The 19,408-nt window shown below is 43.3% G+C and overlaps 1 non-coding gene across 1 annotated transcript; it reads left to right on the top strand.

Annotated features, from left to right (window-relative positions):
• The first annotated feature begins 327 nt into the window (after positions 1-327).
• trnar-ucu (transfer RNA arginine (anticodon UCU)) lies at positions 328-419 on the top strand. Its single transcript is given in 2 exon segments — positions 328-364; positions 384-419. It is a non-coding gene; the product is annotated as a tRNA-Arg (tRNA).
• The last annotated feature ends 18,989 nt before the right edge of the window (positions 420-19,408 follow it).

Below are 19,408 nucleotides of genomic sequence, written 5' to 3'. Positions count from 1 at the left end.
TATGTATGACAGGGATAAGCCTGTATTGGGAAGGAAAAGAGTGACATAAATGAAAGACAGGAGACAAGATGTTTTGAGGAGATTTTGGGAGAATGCATTCACCAATAGAGTGTTTCTTATCTGGAAATCATTATCTGAACATGTGGTAAAGCTAAGTGTCATGAGAACGTTTCAGCAGTCTGTAGCCAAACACTTGAAGAGCCAGAGCACACGTGGATAAGGAACAGGTACTGGAAACTGTGACGAGGATAGACAGATGCGAGATGGGAGTCCTCAACGCAATGGGTCAAAGGTAAACTTGTGTGCTTAAAAAGCGCCTGCTGGCACGGCTCTGTGGCGCAATGGAAAGCGCGTTGGACTTCTTTGTCTTTTCTCTGGTTGTTATTCAAAGGTCGTGGGTTCGAGTCCCATCAGAGTCGAGTTTTAGTTTATGGTTTGGAAGGTGGTCAGACCACACTCGGCTGATTATCTGCAAAACCAACAGTGTTCGTGCAGAAACCAAATGTCTCGAAACGGAACATGTTCCTCTCACAGGTTTCCATTTTCGATGTCTATTTATGATAGAGTAGGCAACACGATGATGTAGATAGGCTGGAAAAAACACAAAAGTGTTGTGTCAGCCATTATGATATCGGATCAGGGAGCAGGGCAGGATCAGTGTTTAGAATGGGCTCCTTTGTGTCTGTGTCATTTCTGGCCCAAGTGTTTAAACAATCACAATAAGGATAACATGAATTAAAGGCCATTTGATATTTTGGTCTCACCTCCATTTCGATTCCCTCCCAGCTGGAAGAGACAGCTCTTGTTTCAGCTTTAGATCAGATAGCGGAGGATTCTCACAAGTTCTCCTTCAGGCTGAATATTCTTCCACATAGTTTTCCAAGTGGACACATGGAGCAAGCAATTTCATGGTTGCTGGGGATTCAGGGGCAGATTTTCACTATGCTGGGCTCGAATTCTGGCCAAGGTAATGAACGTTAATTTCTGACATTTTGAATCTTACTCTGGATTCTTGCGACTTTACTAATTAAACTGAATTTCAATTTGCCCTTGCATAACATTATTCAATCTTCACTGTTTATGAAAACCATGCTACGTGCTCGTGGGTGCAGTATGCTGAATATTATTGTCGTTGTGTGCAGTGTGGGTCGGTGTGTCGTATGAACATGCCAAAGGAAGTTGGTGAAATATCAGTGAATCGAATTCTCTGACGAATTGAAGCCGATGGAAGGAAAATCCCAGTACAGTGGCGACATGACATTTCCTGTGATCAACGCAGGAAACCATGGTAAACATACGCAGCATTCAATAAAACTGATTTTCACCACATTTTACTATGCCATATTTTAACTACATTTCAGGGACATTACTGTAATCTCTAAGCTCTCACATTCTACAGGAAGACCATTAAAATGGCCGACCATCCATTACTAATGTTCTGAATTCACACGCACACATATATATGTGCATATTTTGCGCATGCATATATGTGTGTGTGCATATATATTTAAAATTGCAAAAGAACATTGAGTAAAACAGCATTTATTCGAAAAAAAATATTATTTTGTGTAGTGTTCTGTCCTTGGGGACTACCTCAGTTACTTAAGACCAGCCATAAATACTCCCTGAGTGAATATCCATCACTCAAAAGAGATGCAGAGGTGACTATTGAAAAAATACATTTTTCATACCACTGAACCTGCGCTGTGTTAAATTCTGGAAAGGATGTTGAGCTCGTTTCATACTATTAAATTGCTGGAAGCTCGCACAGGCCATTAAAACAATCCACAAAGTATTAGATTTCTCTCATTGGACATTTTGAATGCTATCGGAAAAACTGGAATCGAAATGATAACGATGTTTTTAAGTATTGCTATGAAGATTATAGAATTCCAAGAGGAATATTTTTCGTGTCTTGTCACTGGATATTTTTGAGGGAGATGAGTGAGCAGCAAATGGACTCACTCCCTTCTCTGTGATTGCTGCCAAATTTTCCAATGCAACAGATTAAAGAAATAAGGTGCGTTACATCGGCAGGTCAGTTCCAACTCACGATAGTATAGTTTCATTTTGATTGTCGCCATCATCTAAAGTATAAGCTGAGTTGGGAGATCAAGATCCTGACTGTATGCTGAGACATTGCGAGAAATAATTCCACACTTTTCGCATCACTTTCTCTCATAAACCAGTAATGCAGCGGACTGAGCTACTCGGCTTCCCTTTCATGCTGAGCTGACACAACAGCTCAGTTTCTTTTTACAATTTCTAGAAGTTCACGTGGAACAAACTGCTAAACCTTTCCTCACAATCAGCTCATTTTATACTTCGTCGTACGCAGTTGCAGGTGTTATGAGGTTTATTTCTAATTAACGTTAACCAATTAGAGAGTGTGCACATAACGCGTACCCATCCTGGCCGCCCAGACTCCCTGTCACGGTGTAATTCATTCCTTGTGTGTCTGCACGCGTCTTCACAAATATTTTAGAATCAGCTTCTGAACAATTTTTCCTGCGAAAAAGTAATGGCTTTCGAATTCCAAAGCTGTCGAAGGAAAAAAGAAAACGTGCTCCAAACTTCACTTTATCATTCTTCACTGGTTTTGAAGTTCCATAGTCGAGATATAGATACATCCAAATGAGGGAATTTCCCTCCAGTTTCCTCTCACCAAATTCACATCGCATGGAAACCTTCCATATGGACACAACTCAGTTTTACCTGGTGTCACACCACATGATCCATTCGTCTTTTCCATTACCCATGAAACCCCGCATTGTCTTTTCAAACGGCATTACCCCTCAATACATTGATGGCTTCCTTTCCATTTTATTGTTTCCACGTAAACGCTGTCCATTCTTCCTGACGTCTTTTCATTCCAGTCATCTCAATCCATGTATTTTATTATCTCTTTATATTCTAGTATAGTCCACGCTGAGAAAGGATGTAATGTCCAATGCAACACATTAAAGCCCGCTATAATGCTGTATACTGCCATTACCAATGTAGGGAAAATAGGAGCTAGTTCAGTCAAAAGTGAATCTGTTGGTTGTCGCATAATGGATCAATCCCTGACTGGGAAGTGACTGTTTTTTCCCTACTTTTCTCTCCTGTCAGAACATTTGCTAAAGCAACACAATAATTTGAAGTTTGAATCAGTGGCGAGGCATTTTCTCCTGTCACGTCGTCGATGATGCCTTCCAGCTCATCTCATCCACTTCCCTCAACCCCACTCCCAAAACCCATCCCTCCAAATATGACGAGGACAGAACTTCCTTTTTCATCACTTTAAAATCTCGCAGCCTCTGTAGGCATCATGTCTCCGGTATTTCCGTCAGCTGCAAATGAACCCCAACAATTAAGATGTGCTTCCCTCCACACCCCTATCCATTTTCTATAAAGATCATTCCCTCTTCCACTCACTTACAAAGTGCACGCTACCACCAAACCACCCTCCCCTCCCAGCACCTTCTCATTCCAACACGGGATTTGCAAAACATCCACCCACAACTCTGTCAAAGGCCCAAAATGACCCTTGCATGTCCATCAGAATTTTACCTGTATTTCCACGCATGTCATTTCCTGTATCAATTGCTCCCTTTGCAGTCTCCTCGACATAGAGGAGATCGGATGCCTAATTACAGACAGCTTCGGAAAACATCTCCGGGACACCCGTACCAAACAACGCCACTGGCCCCTGGCTGAACAGTCAACTCTCCCTCCCACACAGCCAAGTTTATTCAGGTCCAGGGCTTCCGCCGCTCTCATGAACTATCCTATCTGTCCATCTTCCATCCCACCTATCTGCTCCAGCCTGCGCTGCGACCTATCATCATTATCCCCACCTCCATTAAACTATCACAATCTCAGCTACATTGTCCCAGCCCCACCCGCTCCCATTTGTCTCTCTACCCGCTCGGTTCACAAGTCTCTTTCCTGATGAAGGCTTGTGTCCAAAACGTCGGTTGTCCTGCTCATTCTTTGCTGCTTGCCCTGCTGCGCTTTTCCAGCATCACTCTTCCAACTCAGTGGTGAGGCACTGCATTTTGAGTTGGGATTGAAGTCAGAGGCCTCAGTTTTGCAATTATTCAATTGTAAGAAATGTCTGCTCCAACAGGACTGTATGTGAGACAATTCAGGACATTGTTTGACCTGGAGGGAACAGGGAGGTGATCGTGTTCATATCCACATGCTGACCTGCTCGTTCTCTGTGGTGGAAGTTGTGTGCTTGAAAGATTCTGACAAAATTCTGGTCAAATTCTTAGTGTCAAAAATCCCTTACCTTCAGACAGATTCTAGACTCTTTTGAAAGACGGTTTCCCACAGTCATTTTTGGATAACATCAATTTCGCAGGATATTAGTAGGGGAACATTTATAAATCAACCTCTCCACCATAATCTGATGAAGCTGCGCAGTTTATCCCAAATACAACTTGATCAGATTTCGAACATTTATGGAAAAAGCTCTGGTTACAGTGTGAGATACGTCGTTCATTTATTGTGTGTGTGGAACAGGTCTTTCATCACCTGTCATCAGACTTACACACCTCAATTGCAGTCATAGTGAGGAATGACTGTGGAAATGCAGGGATTCATTTCCCTGTCTGAGCTGAATTCCCATGGACGCAATGATACCAGGAACAAGTCATTCACCTGCTCAGAGTGTGGGAAGGGATTCACTCTGTCTCTGACCTGCTGCGATATCTGCTCGTTCAAAATGATGAGAAACTATTTAAATGGCTGAACTGCGGAAAATGCTTTAAACCGTCCAGCGATTGGAGATCTGAACACCATACTCATACGAATGAGAAACATTTTATTTCTCCGGACTTTGGAAAATGTTATCAGACCTCTATGTGCTTCATCTCTGAGAAATATACTCACATAAATAAGAATCCATTAAGATATATAGACACCTGACGTCTGACCCACGTGCTCACCCGGAATAGAGACCTCTCCAATTCCAAATCTGTGTGACCGTGCTGTAAAGTCCGAGCGATCGGATGGCTCATCACCTTTCTCGCAATATTAACAGATCTTTCTAAATGCCATGACTGCGGGAAGTGCTGCACAAGTTCCTGAATACTTACGTGTGATCAACGTGTTCACACTGAGCAAAGACATTAATCATTATAAACGTTCCTGGGGACAGTTCGTCATGAACTTCATCACTTTGTGGAGAGACCTATCAAATATGTAGCCTGTGGGATGTTTTCTCTCTAGTCTCTGTAGAACTGATTTCCCATTGATATTTTCGTAGTGTGAGAGACGTTACAAGTGTATTTATTCCAGGAATAGGTTCAAGCGATCATCTCAACTCTCAGTAAACCATCTGGTTTGCAGTTGGCAGCAAGCATTTACCCGCTCCATGTGAGCAAAACAGTTAGGCCACTCATCGACCCTGCTGAGAGAATAGAGGATCCCACTGAGGGAAGGAATTCACTCACTCATCGTCCCTACTTAGACAGCGTAGACTTTACATATCTCAACAGCAATTGGACGTTGTTGTTATTCACATTCAGGTCTGAAATTAAAGTTGGAATATTCTAGATAACAATCAAACAAATCAGCTTTGTGTTAAACACGGTATCAAAGGTCATTGGAAGGATGGGAGTACAGAGTACGTGAACCATCAGCACAGATTGTCAGGAAGAAATCACGTCTGACAAATATATTAGAATGCATTGAGTAGGTAATGAGCAAGTTAGATGAAGTCAAGCCTGTGGAGGTAACCAGCTTGAATTTCCCCAGGCATATGTCAAGGTGCAGTACGGCAAACTGCTAAATAAGAGACCATGGATTGAGGCTTGGCTAACTGGCAGAAGGCAGACAGTTGGGTAAAGGGGTCTTCTCTAGGATGGCAGCCCGTGACTAGTGGAGTTCAGCAGGAGTCAGTGTTGGCAACACAGCTATTCACATTGTTTATGAAGGATCCAGTCAAAGGAACTGAGGGTGTTGTTGCTCCATTTGAAGAAGACACAATGATAGGTGGAAGGCCAGATCTTATTGATGAAGCGGGCATGCTGCAGAATGACTTGAACGGATGGAGTGCTTTGAAAAAATAGTTGCAGTTGCGATAATTTGTGGAATATTGTGAGGTGGTATGTTTGGTGGTAAGAGTAGAGGCATAGACAATTTTCTGAAAGCAGAAAGAATTCAAAGTTCAATTTTCTCTTCTGTTTAACATGCAGTTTCAGTTGGTGTTTAGGAAGGCAAATACAATGCAGGCGTTCAGTTGAAGCGAATCGGAAAGCATGGGCAGAGGTTTACACCTCAGTCAATAGGATGCTCTGGACAGATGCATTTGGAACATTAGGAGCAGGTATAGGCCACATATCTAAGTGATGATATGTTTTGAGTGGTGGATAGGAGGTTTATAATGGCTGACTCAGTGGTGAGTACTAATGTCTTGCGGCCTCAGAGATGCTGGTTCAGCATCTACTTTGGACGACTGTGTATGTGGACATTCCTCCCCAGAGTAAAGATGTGTGGCTGACGTTTTTTGGTCATGGGAAATGCAGAATTGTGTAGAGGTGTGAGTTTGGGTATGATTCCCTTCGCAGGATTAGTGGGGGCTTCTTGGTCTGAATGGCCGGGTTCCACATTGTAGGTATTCCATTAGAACAACGTTGATTGCTGAGATTTACGCTTTGTCATAAGAATTTTTTTTTTAAAAAAGGTGACCGCTTCCACATAAATACATGGTTTCAAGTGAATCTCTTGAACGATATAAGGAGTGGAGGGGCATTCTTAAGGAGGACATTATAAAGGTCAATCGAGGATATGAGATGTCATCAGAACATAAAGTTAAGTATAGTCTAAAGAGAATCTACAAGTAATTACGAACTTGAGACCAAATAGGACCACTTTGAGATGAAAGTGCTCACGTTTGTCTTGAACCTCAGGAGATGGAGAGAGATATAATGTTCACTTCGCGTTAGTTTACACCATGGAGAAGGAAACAACTGGTATAACTAAATATTGATGTTTTGAAAGTAGTTCACATTGAAAAGGGGAAGGGGTGGACGACTTGGAAAATATAAAGTTGGATATTTCTCTGGGATCTGATCTCCTGTATACCGGAAACTTGTGGAAAGTTAGGGAAAGAAATATTTGGGCCTTTCGTAGAAATATTTTTATCATCTGTTATGACGAGTGGGGCGTCGAATGGCTAATGTGCCTTTGTTTAGAAAGGATTTCGTGGAGAAGGTTGGGAGCGATAGACGTTTGTGTCTGGTTATGGTCGTGGATAAGTTGTTTGGTGCAATTCTGAACGATAGGATTTATATGAATGTTTAGGTACAAGGAATGAATCGGGATAATCAGCATGGTTTTGAACAAAATTGACTTTTTGAGAGCGTAACCAAAAAGATCACTGAGGACAAAGTGACAGACTTTGCTCACTTGGACTTTAATAAAAGCTTTTACACGGTTCCACATGGTTGACTAATTCATAAATTTAGATCGCATGGAGTTAAATGTAAGTTTTCCACTTAGATATAAAATTAGTTTAATAGCAGGATGCTGAGAACGGTGGTGCGGGGTCGTTTTAAGACTGGAGGACTGTTACCAAAGGTGTCCCATTGGCTGAGCGCACATTCACTTATTTCACATTTAAATGAATGATTTAGGTGGCAAGATAGAAGTAAGTTTGCAAAATTGGTAGTAGAAGGTTCTGAAGCGATCTTCTCGCCAGGTCAGTTTCTCTCTGGCCTCGAGTTTACAAAGCGTGTGGGAGAGAAGTGGAGAAGGGCCATTCGTCCATCGTGAAGCGCACAATATCAGGCATCCATCTATCTTCGTCCCGGTTTGCAGCAATGAGATTCTCCCTGTGATCTTAAATGACATAACAATGGTACTGATGGTTGACCTGGTCACACTGTTGTAACCCCTTTGGGGAACGTATTCTCATGTTCACTTCCAGAGTCAGTCACATAGGCACATTCCCCGATAGTGACAGAGTCCTCACGATTCTCCCCACTCCATGTGCTTTATGTCTGCAAGTTTCTCCGGAGAAAGGCGGCTTTAAGTGGAATACAAGGCACTTCGCAGAAAATGTGCATCATTGCGGTGAGCCGTGATATGAAGTGGATACTGAGCTGAAATAGTCCAACACGCTTCTCATGTGTAACTTTCAATAACACAAATCCCACCAAAACAAACCCTCTGGCTCCTGGAAAATGACAGGATAGCGCCCAGCAGACATTCCTCACGAAAAACAACGGACCCACGGCAAAATCTAAACACTTTCACGTCTCGTCTTGTTCTATGTCTGTCCCTGTCACACCTTCAGTTTCCACTGAACGTCCAGTCCCAATATCAATGAGCTGTTTGATATAAACACAGGCGCATCGAGAAAGTAATCTTTATTTCAAAAGCAGAGCCAGGGAATGTAAGTTGCAAGGGCTTGCTCTCGGCTGGGTAATGAGACACCACGGTCTCATCATCCTGATTATCATATAGACTGATTCCACAAATATGCACCGTAACAGTTATTACCAATCGAAATGTCCCAATGAATACCGTGACTGTCAGAAATATCAGGGGAGAGTAGCTTCGACCCCTTCCTCACCGAGGGACATTTTGTAAAGAATGTCCTATTACTTCACAAACTGACCACCTCGCAGTTGGCCATGGAAGTGTCTAGCACAAAAATGACCTTTGGCCCACTAAGTCTGCACCAGTCCCCTGAACTGTTCTTACCTCATTTGGCGTCACTTTGTTCAGAGGGGCAAACCTATTCAGTAATGGAAGTGTACAACTAAATGGGTCTTACCTGCTTTGGAGTTTTCTGCATTTTCCATCCCGAGAGGCGGTTGGTTGCAGATTCCTAACGTTCCTTATCTGAGCTATCTGCATTTCACCTAATCCTGCGATTTGAATTTCAAACAAGAAAGCAGAGAACAAACACTCTTCAAGTTCACTCTCGGCTCTCAATCACAGTCAGCAAAATACTTAACTGCATGAGGAATCCACGGTGGATTGAATGCCCATCGCCTCAACCATTTGGCCACATCTGCAGAAGCGCGCTACTAAACTTGTTTCAAGTTCTCCCTCCCTGTGGAGCTGAGGGACAGGCAATCATTGTTCGGTTTGATTGAATTCAATCACCACAGTTTCGACAGGGTTAAATGTCAGGACATGTTTGGACTGTGTAATCAATGTCGATTGTTGAAATGGTCATTCAGTTAAAAAGAAAGGGAGAGATTGCAGGAGAAACTAAACAAATCTGGCAGCATCTGGGGAGAGACAAACAGAGACAACGATTCGGAGCTTCTCCAGGAGTTTCTCAGAACTCTATTTTCTCTCACAGGTAATGTCATACCTGCCGAGTTCCTTGAGCAGTTTCCGTTTTTGTTTGAGATTCCGAGTGTCCACAACCCTCAACAATACAGAAACGCATTTGTGGTTCTTCACTGGATTTGGTTTCCGTTTGGGTACATATTACTGACCCTATTAAAAACCCGAAAGTGCACGGCAAAGGAGTCGGATGGATAAGAACAGCGGCCGCTCCATGCGTGGGTACACCCTCTCGGTTAACAGCCAAACGAGAGGACTAATTGCTCCATAGAGGCTGGGGAGTCCCTTGTAGTAGGCCCCTTGCAGGATCTCTTAAAGCAAACTGTCAGTGAATTCAAGCTTTTTCCTGCCCTTCACATAATGAAAATTGTCTTCAATTTGTTTGACGTTTCCAAAATTAATCCTGGAGCATTCATTGTGGACAATGGGAACAGTTTGATCTCACACTTTGGAGACACGTGCAAGTCACCGGGAACCAGCTTTCCTAAAACTGGAACCTTCTCCCTTCGAGCCTTATGAGGAATACTTTTCTGACCTCAGTAAAAACCCGGAACTGTGTGGACAAAAAAAACAGGTTGTGTGAGAACAGCTGTCGCTCTGTTCCTGGCTCGTGGGAGAACAGCAACCTGTCAGTGAAGAGCCGAACGCACTGACTAACATCGTCACAGAGACTGATGAGCCAACGGCATCACTGATCCGCAATGCAAGCTGCAGCCTGCTCCTCCCATATTGACAATCGTCCTTAATTAGTATGACTTTTCCGAAATAAATCCTGGGCAATTCAAGGTGAAGACATGGTAATAGTCTGATCCCACCCTTTATACACACACGCAAGACACCGGAAATCAGTTATCCTCCTCCTGGGATCGTCTCACTCCCAGCCTTTCAGTGTCCTATCTGTTCCCGCGTTTTCTAATTGCCCCGGAGATGAGATGAGATTTAACATCCTGACGTGCAGGAACGTGAATCCATCAATGTCACAGATCAATTCATGTCCGGAGTTCATCAGAGTCAAAGCACCGGCCTCCGAAAGAATGGAAAATTTTCTAAACTGTCTCTGACCAGTCGGCCATTTCACCCTTCATTTTCCTCTGAATCCGCGTCCAAAGGAATATCGAAAGATTCACAAAGCTCGAGGCTGGGATTTCTGTTTTGCTTGTTGACAGTTTTCCCACTAGACAAGTGGCAACATGTTCCCAGAATCTTTCCACAATCCTCTGCTTTGCACCATGTAGAGAGACAAATAAACCTCCTTTTCTGGAGAGATTCACGACTCGGGGAACGTTTTGTTTGGAGCAAAGAAGATTAATGGGAGATTTATTGGGGACGTTTATAATGATGTGGGAGAAAGAGGTGTGGATGGGCGAGTAAATGGTCAGGAGGAACTGCTGCCTCTTAAGAGGGCAATTGACCAGCGGACGAGGAGTGAAGACGTTTAATGGAAAAACACAACTTGTTTCAAATAAACTCAGTGAAACCTATATATATCCCATCCTTTTTTTTATCATCTGTTGATAGAGAGACAGAGATAACGTTTTGAGTCAGATCCGTTTCGGGTTCCGAACGCAAGTTTCCTGTATGTCAAGAAATGAGCAGACCTGAGAACATATCGAGTTGTTGAGACGGTTTTTCTGGAGTTGCAGAGATAACTCATCCAACAAGAAATCGTTTAAAATCAACTGTGAGGGGAACATACTCGGCATTGATGAGAGATAGAATGGATATGAGGATCCATTTTCATGAGTAGAGAGATTAATAATATGGCAATGGTCGAGTAATAAAGATGCACTTTTATCGCGCCTTTCAGCTCCACTACAATTACAGGCACTGAAGCACCTGTGAAGCAGATGTGAAATTGTAAATAATAATGTGCCAATCAGGGCAGTTTGTTCAAACAGAGGTCAAAAAAGAAAACTCAGAACTGGTTCTGGAGACGCCAGTGAGATTATCTTTTACTTTAAAAGATTTTCTGCTCTACTTAATATCCAGAATAGTGAAGGACTGGAGATCCCAATCTCAGGGGAAGGGGTTGCACATTTCAGAAATGAATGAAGAGGATGTTCTCACATTCAGAGGGTAGCAAGTATGTAGAAGTATTTACAGCAGGGGCCTTTCAAGACTGGGTATATTCAAGGTTTCAATTATCTCTCTGTTAATAGCATGGAGCAAGTGGCAGTGTGAAATGTGTCCAAATTTGCTGACAATACACACGCGTGGGAGCGCATGTTATGATGAGATCGTGGCAATTTGCATAGGCATATGGATAGATTGGGTGAGTGGGGAAAAACTTGTCAGATGCAGTTTCATGTCCGGATTATGAGGTCATGCACTTTGGTCGGAAGAGTCAAAAGACAAGGAACTGTTAAAATCCAGAGAAAGGAGAAGAAACGTGTGACATAGAGGAATCTTACACATGGCACAAACAAAGTTTAGTATCATATTATTTCCCTGACAAAAAGGATGGCTTCCTTTCCGATTGCGAACAACGAAAGAGATGGTTTTCCAGGAAAGATAAAAATAACTGAAGCTAATAGCCGCATCGAAAATTTAGAGAAGACTTGGATCGTTCCAATGGACGACGTTGATGTTTATGGCTCTGTAACATTTCATTACAATGGGGCTGGGTGTGGGAAATAGGGGAGCTGGGGAGTGGAAGTCAGATTACCCATGATTACTCTCATCCTTCATCTGTCTTCGTCATTTTGTACGTTTTATTTCGCATTCTGGTTCCTGTGAGTGCCCTTGTAAACTGTACCCGCTGGTGACTTATTTCCCTGGTTGTTCTTCATCACGACCCGAAAGAATTCAACATTCGTTTCTCCTGAATCTCGGTAATCTCTGATCAAATATCACCAGAACCTCGATATTTTCCGCGTCTGTCTGCCTTCTTGCAATATTAATTGAGCCATCACTGTGTTACTGTTGTACAAATCAAGAACAAATCAAACAGCATCAATAGCATCTAGGTTCCAAACGCAGATAACTGCAGCCGCTCCCCAGAGTACTGCCAACTGCGCGATCACGAAAGCACACATTGAGCAGCCAGGAAACTCAAAACAAGAGAAACACTCTTGGGCTGCGGCCCTGGTTGTATTTCTCAATCAGCAATCGAATTTTACATTGGTGATATCAACACAAGGAACTAAATAATGCTACAGACGGAGGAGAAAGTGAGGTCTGTAGATACTGGAGATCAGAGTCAAGAGTGTGGTGCTGGAAAACACAGCAGGTCAGGCCGCATCCGAGGAGTAGCAGAATCGACGTTTTGGCCGAATGCCTGATGAAGTATTCATGTCAGAACCATCCATTCTCCTGCTTCTTGAATGCTGCCCAATCTGCCGTACTTTTTCAGCAACGCACTCTCCATTGCTGCAGACTGTCACACAATCCGAGCTTTCAGCCACGGAATCAGCGACACTCAGTGTCATGAGTCAACCTACTGCAGACATCTAGCAGTGGTGTTTCGTGTCAAGTTGATCTTCAAGAATGCGGATCGTGAGTTATAATGTTTCCTGCAGTCACTACAGGCAACATTGTTTGTCCAAATTTGTCCTGCCTTTGATGGGTATTTGGTCCATTTTTTGGTGAGTTGTTGTCAAATATTGTCTTTCGGTTTCTGTCTCATACATCCGAGTGGCCAGAGGAGTCTGGCTGTACGTGCTGAGACATACTTTTACCTATAATGTGGAGAGATTGGTTTGTTGGGTAATGGCATGTCCTCCTGGCATTGGTTTTGACAATGAATCTCTGGGACTATCTATTGTTGCAAAATATTTCTGGAGGATCCACTAAACAACACAACCCGCTGTCCCGAGTAGCAATGCACAGCGATGACGTGGACAACAGATTCGACTGGGACCACACAAAGTAATAGGGCCAGCTAAACAGAGGGCAGCCAGAGAATTTCTAGAATGACGAGACTCATGCAATGACTCCATCAAAAAAACATATTGATCTGGACCCAACATACTGGGGCATGCAAAAAACGACAAGTATTAGCAACTGAAAGCAGTCGGAAATAAATCAAACCAATTCGAAACGCTGCAGGACAGCAGCGCTTCACAGGAGTTTCATCTGCCTTGAGGATCACCGAGAAAGGGAAGGAAACGGCTGAAAACCAACTTCTCAAAACCACCCAACATCCCCACACCATCTGCACCCTTCACCGGAACTGCAGATCTTTACACGAACCTTGAAACCCTGAAACAGTCAGAGCCGCCCCAGCGGGAAAATGAACCCTGGCCTCTCACGTGACAACTGAGGTTACCAAACGCCACACGATGGATGTAAGAGCTAACTGAGCCTGCAAGCTACTTGTGCATGTTCTTGTCAATAACACCTGCTTGATTAACCTCATCTCATTTTACATCATTTAACGTTGTATGGCTTAAGCATTACAAATTCACAGTTAAGTATTTCTGGAGATTATCAGAATTTCTGCCGCTCTGACATATACAGACAGTGATGTCCAGATTCCAACCACTCCCCAGCTGATAAAGTTTTTTTAATGTAGATCTACTCGAACATTGATGACTCTTATCTTAAATCTATGCTTGATTGATCCATTCATCATCGAGAAATATTTCGTTCAGTGTACCCAATCCATGCCCCTCGTTATTTCCTACATCTCAATACTGTCTCCTCTCAATCTCTCCTGTTCGCACAAAACCAAGGCCAGTCTGTCTAAACTCTTTCATAGCTGAAGTTCTTCAATCCAGACAATATATTGGCAGATCACTTCCGCACCGTTTCCACAACTGTTATATCGCTTCCTTTATGTGAATTGCAGCATTGTACATAACACTCTAGCGAGAGACGAATAAAGACTTGAAATAAATGTGGGGAATTCACAAACATTAGTCTTTTCCAATAAAGTCTCTTTTCTTCGATACTGTTCTGTGTCTTTTTCCTGAATCCAGTGCTCAAATGAACTCTGGTCCATGCAAATCAAACACTTTACATGAGGATTGATAACCCAACCACATTATCTGATTGCATTAAGTGGCTTAAAGTTCCTCATCATGGTATTGGGGCAAGTTCACCCAACAAGAGAACAGCAGCAACACTAACTTAACGGTGTCAATGTGAAAGTGAATGTTAGTTTGTGCAATGCCCCAGTGGCATGGGAGGAGGGATGGAAATGAAGAATAGTAATTGGGAAAGGGAGAAACTTCTCCGATATTGGGTGCAGATAAAGTTTGAAGCAAAAATATCATCACCTTCGAGAGCATTTTAACCTTAAAAATTGATTGTTTCCTTTCTGCGTTTGTTTTGCAAGGGTTATGTGGAGTAACATGGAACAAATGCGCATTACTGATACTCGGATTTGAATGAAGGTTGCTGCGGCCACAATGCAGAGGACGCGCCACTATACGATCACATGAATAAATAACCAACAGTAAAAGCAATAAATGCAATGTCTGAGGTTGGCGAGGAATAGCACCACATGCACAAGAGGATAACATACTGAGATTGGGTTGTATCGTCATCTTCGATGTCCTCAGTGGCTGTGGAGATTCCATCATTGAGAATGTTGAAGACTGAGTTTGATAGATTTCAAGAAATGATTAAATGTACAGGCGTAGCACACAAATAGTTGAAATGTAAGTTTCAATAACAACGAAGTTTCGCATCGTTACTTTACCAGTGCCTCGAGACAAGGTAGCAACTAAGGTTGCACACTTCAATCACACCGGTTTCCAGGTCTGGAATCAGAGAAATTTAGTGACGCAATGGCGAAGATCCGATCGGAAATTGAGAATGGAATGAACGCGTGAATGTCTACTCTTTCTGCCAGTGACCAAGTCCGTGAGCATGCAGTCCTTCTATGAAGGCAGAGAGGCACGTGAAACGCCCAGGCTGGGAGCTCCAAACTCAGCCGGCGCAACTTCTGTTGACATGGAATAGGGAGCTGTGGGAGACGAGGCTCGGCGATCTAACCTCATCTGGATACACTTTAATTGATATGGCGCAGGAAACTTTGGGTTGATGGAACGTATCCTAAGCGATTTTAATCTGAACTGAAATAGTTTTTGGTAGCATACATTTTTGTGGATTGAGGGAGGATTTGACCCAGGGAATTGTCACAATTATAAATAAACATTTTGCAAAGACTGAACTCGTCTAGGAGTATCTGTGCATTGTGAAATGGGCGAAATATCAGTGCAGTCTGACATTTCTCATATTCTGACTCTGCAGTCGGTCAATTTTCTGGAAGGAATTTTAAAAATCTTTTATGTGTTATTCAACTCCCTGCTAGCTTGTTCTGGTCTGGTCATTGATGTAACATAAACAACCGAAAATTAATATGATGTTGGGATTCGGTTCGAGGTTCTCTCGAACTACGGAATAACAACAGGAGAGCAGAGGTGAAATTTTTCAGAACAGCAATGATCAAATTGAATGAATGGGCAGGCAGAGGGTGAAAGGAAGCTTCATGGGGATAAATGCCTTTTCTTTGCCAATGAAACTACCCGCGTCACAAAGTGTCTCACCTGGACTGACAGGAATGGAGTTTATAAGTGCTTCTCCATAGAGTGAGGCGGGGATAATGTAAACACAGCAAGCTCCTAAAAAAAAACAGAAATATTTGTTCTTTTCTGAACCTCAGTCCCGGGCTGTCTGAGATGACCTTTGGAAAATTATTTTGCACCATGTCAGAAGAGGAGTTACAGATTCGACCACGGAAACCAAATTACATATCAAGATAAAATCATAGCACTTTATTTGGTACATCCCCCCTTTTGACACATGGTCCTCACTGTGTGTTAATTGGCATGGAATGGGAATAATGATCGCGGTAGACAGGGTTTACCAATGGGGCCACACCACACCCATTACCTCATTCTGCACCCTGCCATTGTCTATTCACGCTTGTCGTTCGGCATGGCCTGCGACTCGATCTCCCATTAGTCTGCTTTAGATTACAAATATTTGACATACATATGTCAACTGATCACTTGGCGGCTGTTGGGCTGCCGTCCTTCCCGCTGAGTTTGCATTCGCATTGCCTTGAGAAATGGAATCGTACTTTTTCGTGTGGGCTTCACATTTACAGACAGTGAATGACTTAGGCGGTGGGACCTCTTCCAGGAGGTCGAAACTCAGGCAACGGTGTATTTTGGGCTTTGCAGAGTAGGTCAAGAAGCCCCTGGGTTTCCACAGAGTTCCACAATTATGTACAACCCCGTATGCATATCTGCTGTTGGTGTAAATATTCACTATCCTTCACTCAGCTAATTTACATGCCTCAGTCAAGGCAATCAGCTCCGCTGCTTGAGCTGACAGATGACAAGGGAGTGATTCCGTTTTGACTACCTCATGCGTACTTACGACAGCATACCAAACACAATTCTGGCCTGTCCGTTTGCACCTGAATGCTGACCCATTCACAAAAAAACGCCATATCCTGATTCTGAGTTTGTGAATCCTGCACGTCTGGTCTTGGGCTGCAAATTTTATTAGTTACAGCGACACAGTCATGTGAGTCTACGTCTCCTTCTGTGGGGAGAAGGCTAGCAGCATTACCGACGTTACATCTCGTTATTGTAATGTTAGGCATCTCCAATAGCACAGTATTGTTTCTGAGCCAACGTGCTGCCGACATGTGTGCTGTGTTTTGCTCGGAAACCAGTAAGGATGCATGTGGGACCAGGAGGGTTAATTATCCAAAGCCGACTGTGTCCCTGGACGCTACTACAAACTTTTTCAGCTGCAGCCACGGCTGGCAGGCATATAGGCAATCCTGCCGCTACGGGGACGAAGTTAAGCCAAAATGTAAGCTACCTGCCTCAATTTTCCCACATTATCCTGCATCAGCACAGATGTCATGCATCGACCGTTTGTACAAAAGGCTTGTTTGGATTCGGAATCCCCAGTGTAGGTATGGTTTGGAGCGCCATTTTCAATTCAACTGCTCCGGTCTCTGGTACTGCAACTCTTAGCCATCGGAAATATCATTTAGGGGGGCCTCAAGGGTTGTGTAATGTAGGATAAAAATTCTACAGTAGGAGCACATGACCAAAAAGAATAGCAATTGTTTCTTCGTGTGAGGCTTTGGAATTTGCTGGATCGCTTGAACTCTCTCTTGACCAATGGACTTCCTTGTTCAGACAAGAAGTAACCTAAGAACTTCACCTGTTGTTGCACAAATTGAAATTTTGCGAAACTAGCTTTGTGCCCATTCCTGGCTAGATGGCAGAGCAACGCAAGCGTATCTTTCTCACATTGTTCCTCTGTTTGGTGCTGCTATTAAGCATTCGTCTACATAGTGCAGAAGCGCTGAGCCCGGGGTTAAAACAAGAATCTCCAGACTCCAGCATCGAGCCTCATTAATTATGGCGGGGGACTCACAGTAATCTTGACAAAGTCGCGTGAATGTACACGATTTGCCTTTGAGTGGAAAAGTGAACCAGAAGTGACTTTCTGGGTGTACCAGTACACTAAAGAAGACATTTTCTAAATCCATGGCAGAGAACCATTTACTGTCTGGTGGAATTTGAGCTAATATAGTACAAGGGTTAGGAACATTTGGGGCGGGCGGAACAAGAGCATAATTGACTACCTGCAGGTCTTGAACAAAGCTCGTTTCCCTGAATCACCTGGAATGTTTGCCTTTTTGACCAGAACAGTGGGGGCTCTCACCGGTGATTATCCACAGGGAATTATCACTCAAGCCTTAAGGAGGGATGCAAAGTCGTATCCTTTGACAGCCTCTGGTTTTAACGAGTCTTGTGTTCTGCAAGAACGATACTCAGACTTCGGAGGAATTCTTATGGGGTTCACAGCTTCGTATGAACCCCACATCACGTTTGCCTTTTGCTCTGCGCTCAGTCGGGACCCTTCTTCATCTTGGGTCCGAGACATCTACCATAGCTAATCGCCAGGCTACCCTCTTGGTGGGGGTTACCTGGACTGCTCTATCTGCCTGAGTTAGCCAATTTAGTTTCTTCATATCTGTCCTTATATCTGCATTGAATCAGATACACACATCGTCGCTGAAGACACAATCTTTCGTTTCTTTGTGCCTGCAGTACCCATCGTCTCAAGTCCTGCCACCTCTCGCTGGATGCCTTCGCCAATGGTACGTGAGGAAAGGTGCCTTACACATCAAAAGGATAGGGTCTACTTGCCGTCACAGATACTCTGGATAAGTTTACACTGACTGCACAACTGTGATCATTCCAATAAACTTCGCACAATACTAACTGATCTGGTTTAACCAATCTCCTCAAACAATCCTTCTCATATGATTTGTAAGGGCCATCACGGTGTATGTGTGCTGTGCAGTGCAGCATAACCCCAGCAAGGAAATCTGTCTTAATGGAATTAACATGGTCACTTGATTGCTGGGCGAGTGAATCGCTTCCTAAACGTTTGGTTCTCTGGTTTAATCGCCACTCATAGACATGCATCGGGGTCGTGAATCGTAATTTACAGCTTGAGCTGGTAAATCTTCTTTTCGTATTACCTGCAAGCCTCTCAGGGTACTGCACAACCCGACCCCAATCTCACAATTTGATCGCAAGCCATTTGATTTAAAGGACAGATTTTCGACAATAGTAATGAGAATTGGAATGTTTCACCATTACTGGGTCCGCACAATAGTAGTGTGGTTAAGCTCTCTCGTATCACGACTCCTGATGCATCCACTGCGTCGACTCTCTCAACTGTGTTGATTTAAGGACTGACTATGTTGCTCCTGTATCTACCAAAAAGGTAACTAGCTCACCTTCCACAAATAATACATTTTCCCTTCATAGTAGAATTCGCTTCTTCTTATCAAAACCTCAAGTTCAGGGGCCTCAAACATTCGAGTTACTTTCCAGATACGGAGTTTTTTTTTCTCATTCCTTGACTGTTGATATGGTAGTTTACTGGCCTTGTAAATCTGCTATTATTTCGGCTTAACTTCACATTTTTGTTCAGTCTGTCTGCAACACTTGCCTCTGCAAGGTTAGGTACTTACTTATTTGTTTCCCTGTGCTTTTATTGGTTTCAAAATAAATGTTGGTTTTCCATTACAATGGACATCACATTATTTTACAGATCGCGGCAACAGCCAGGGCCGAAGTGCCTGTACTGCATTGTAACGTTCTATCTTGTAAGTTACATT

Source organism: Chiloscyllium plagiosum, unplaced genomic scaffold, assembly GCF_037043375.1.
Source record: "Chiloscyllium plagiosum isolate Xiang-an unplaced genomic scaffold, Cpla_swu_hap1 HiC_scaffold_46, whole genome shotgun sequence".
In the NCBI taxonomy this organism is placed as follows: Eukaryota; Metazoa; Chordata; class Chondrichthyes; order Orectolobiformes; family Hemiscylliidae; genus Chiloscyllium; species Chiloscyllium plagiosum.
This window is presented reverse-complemented; position numbering and strand designations above follow the sequence as displayed.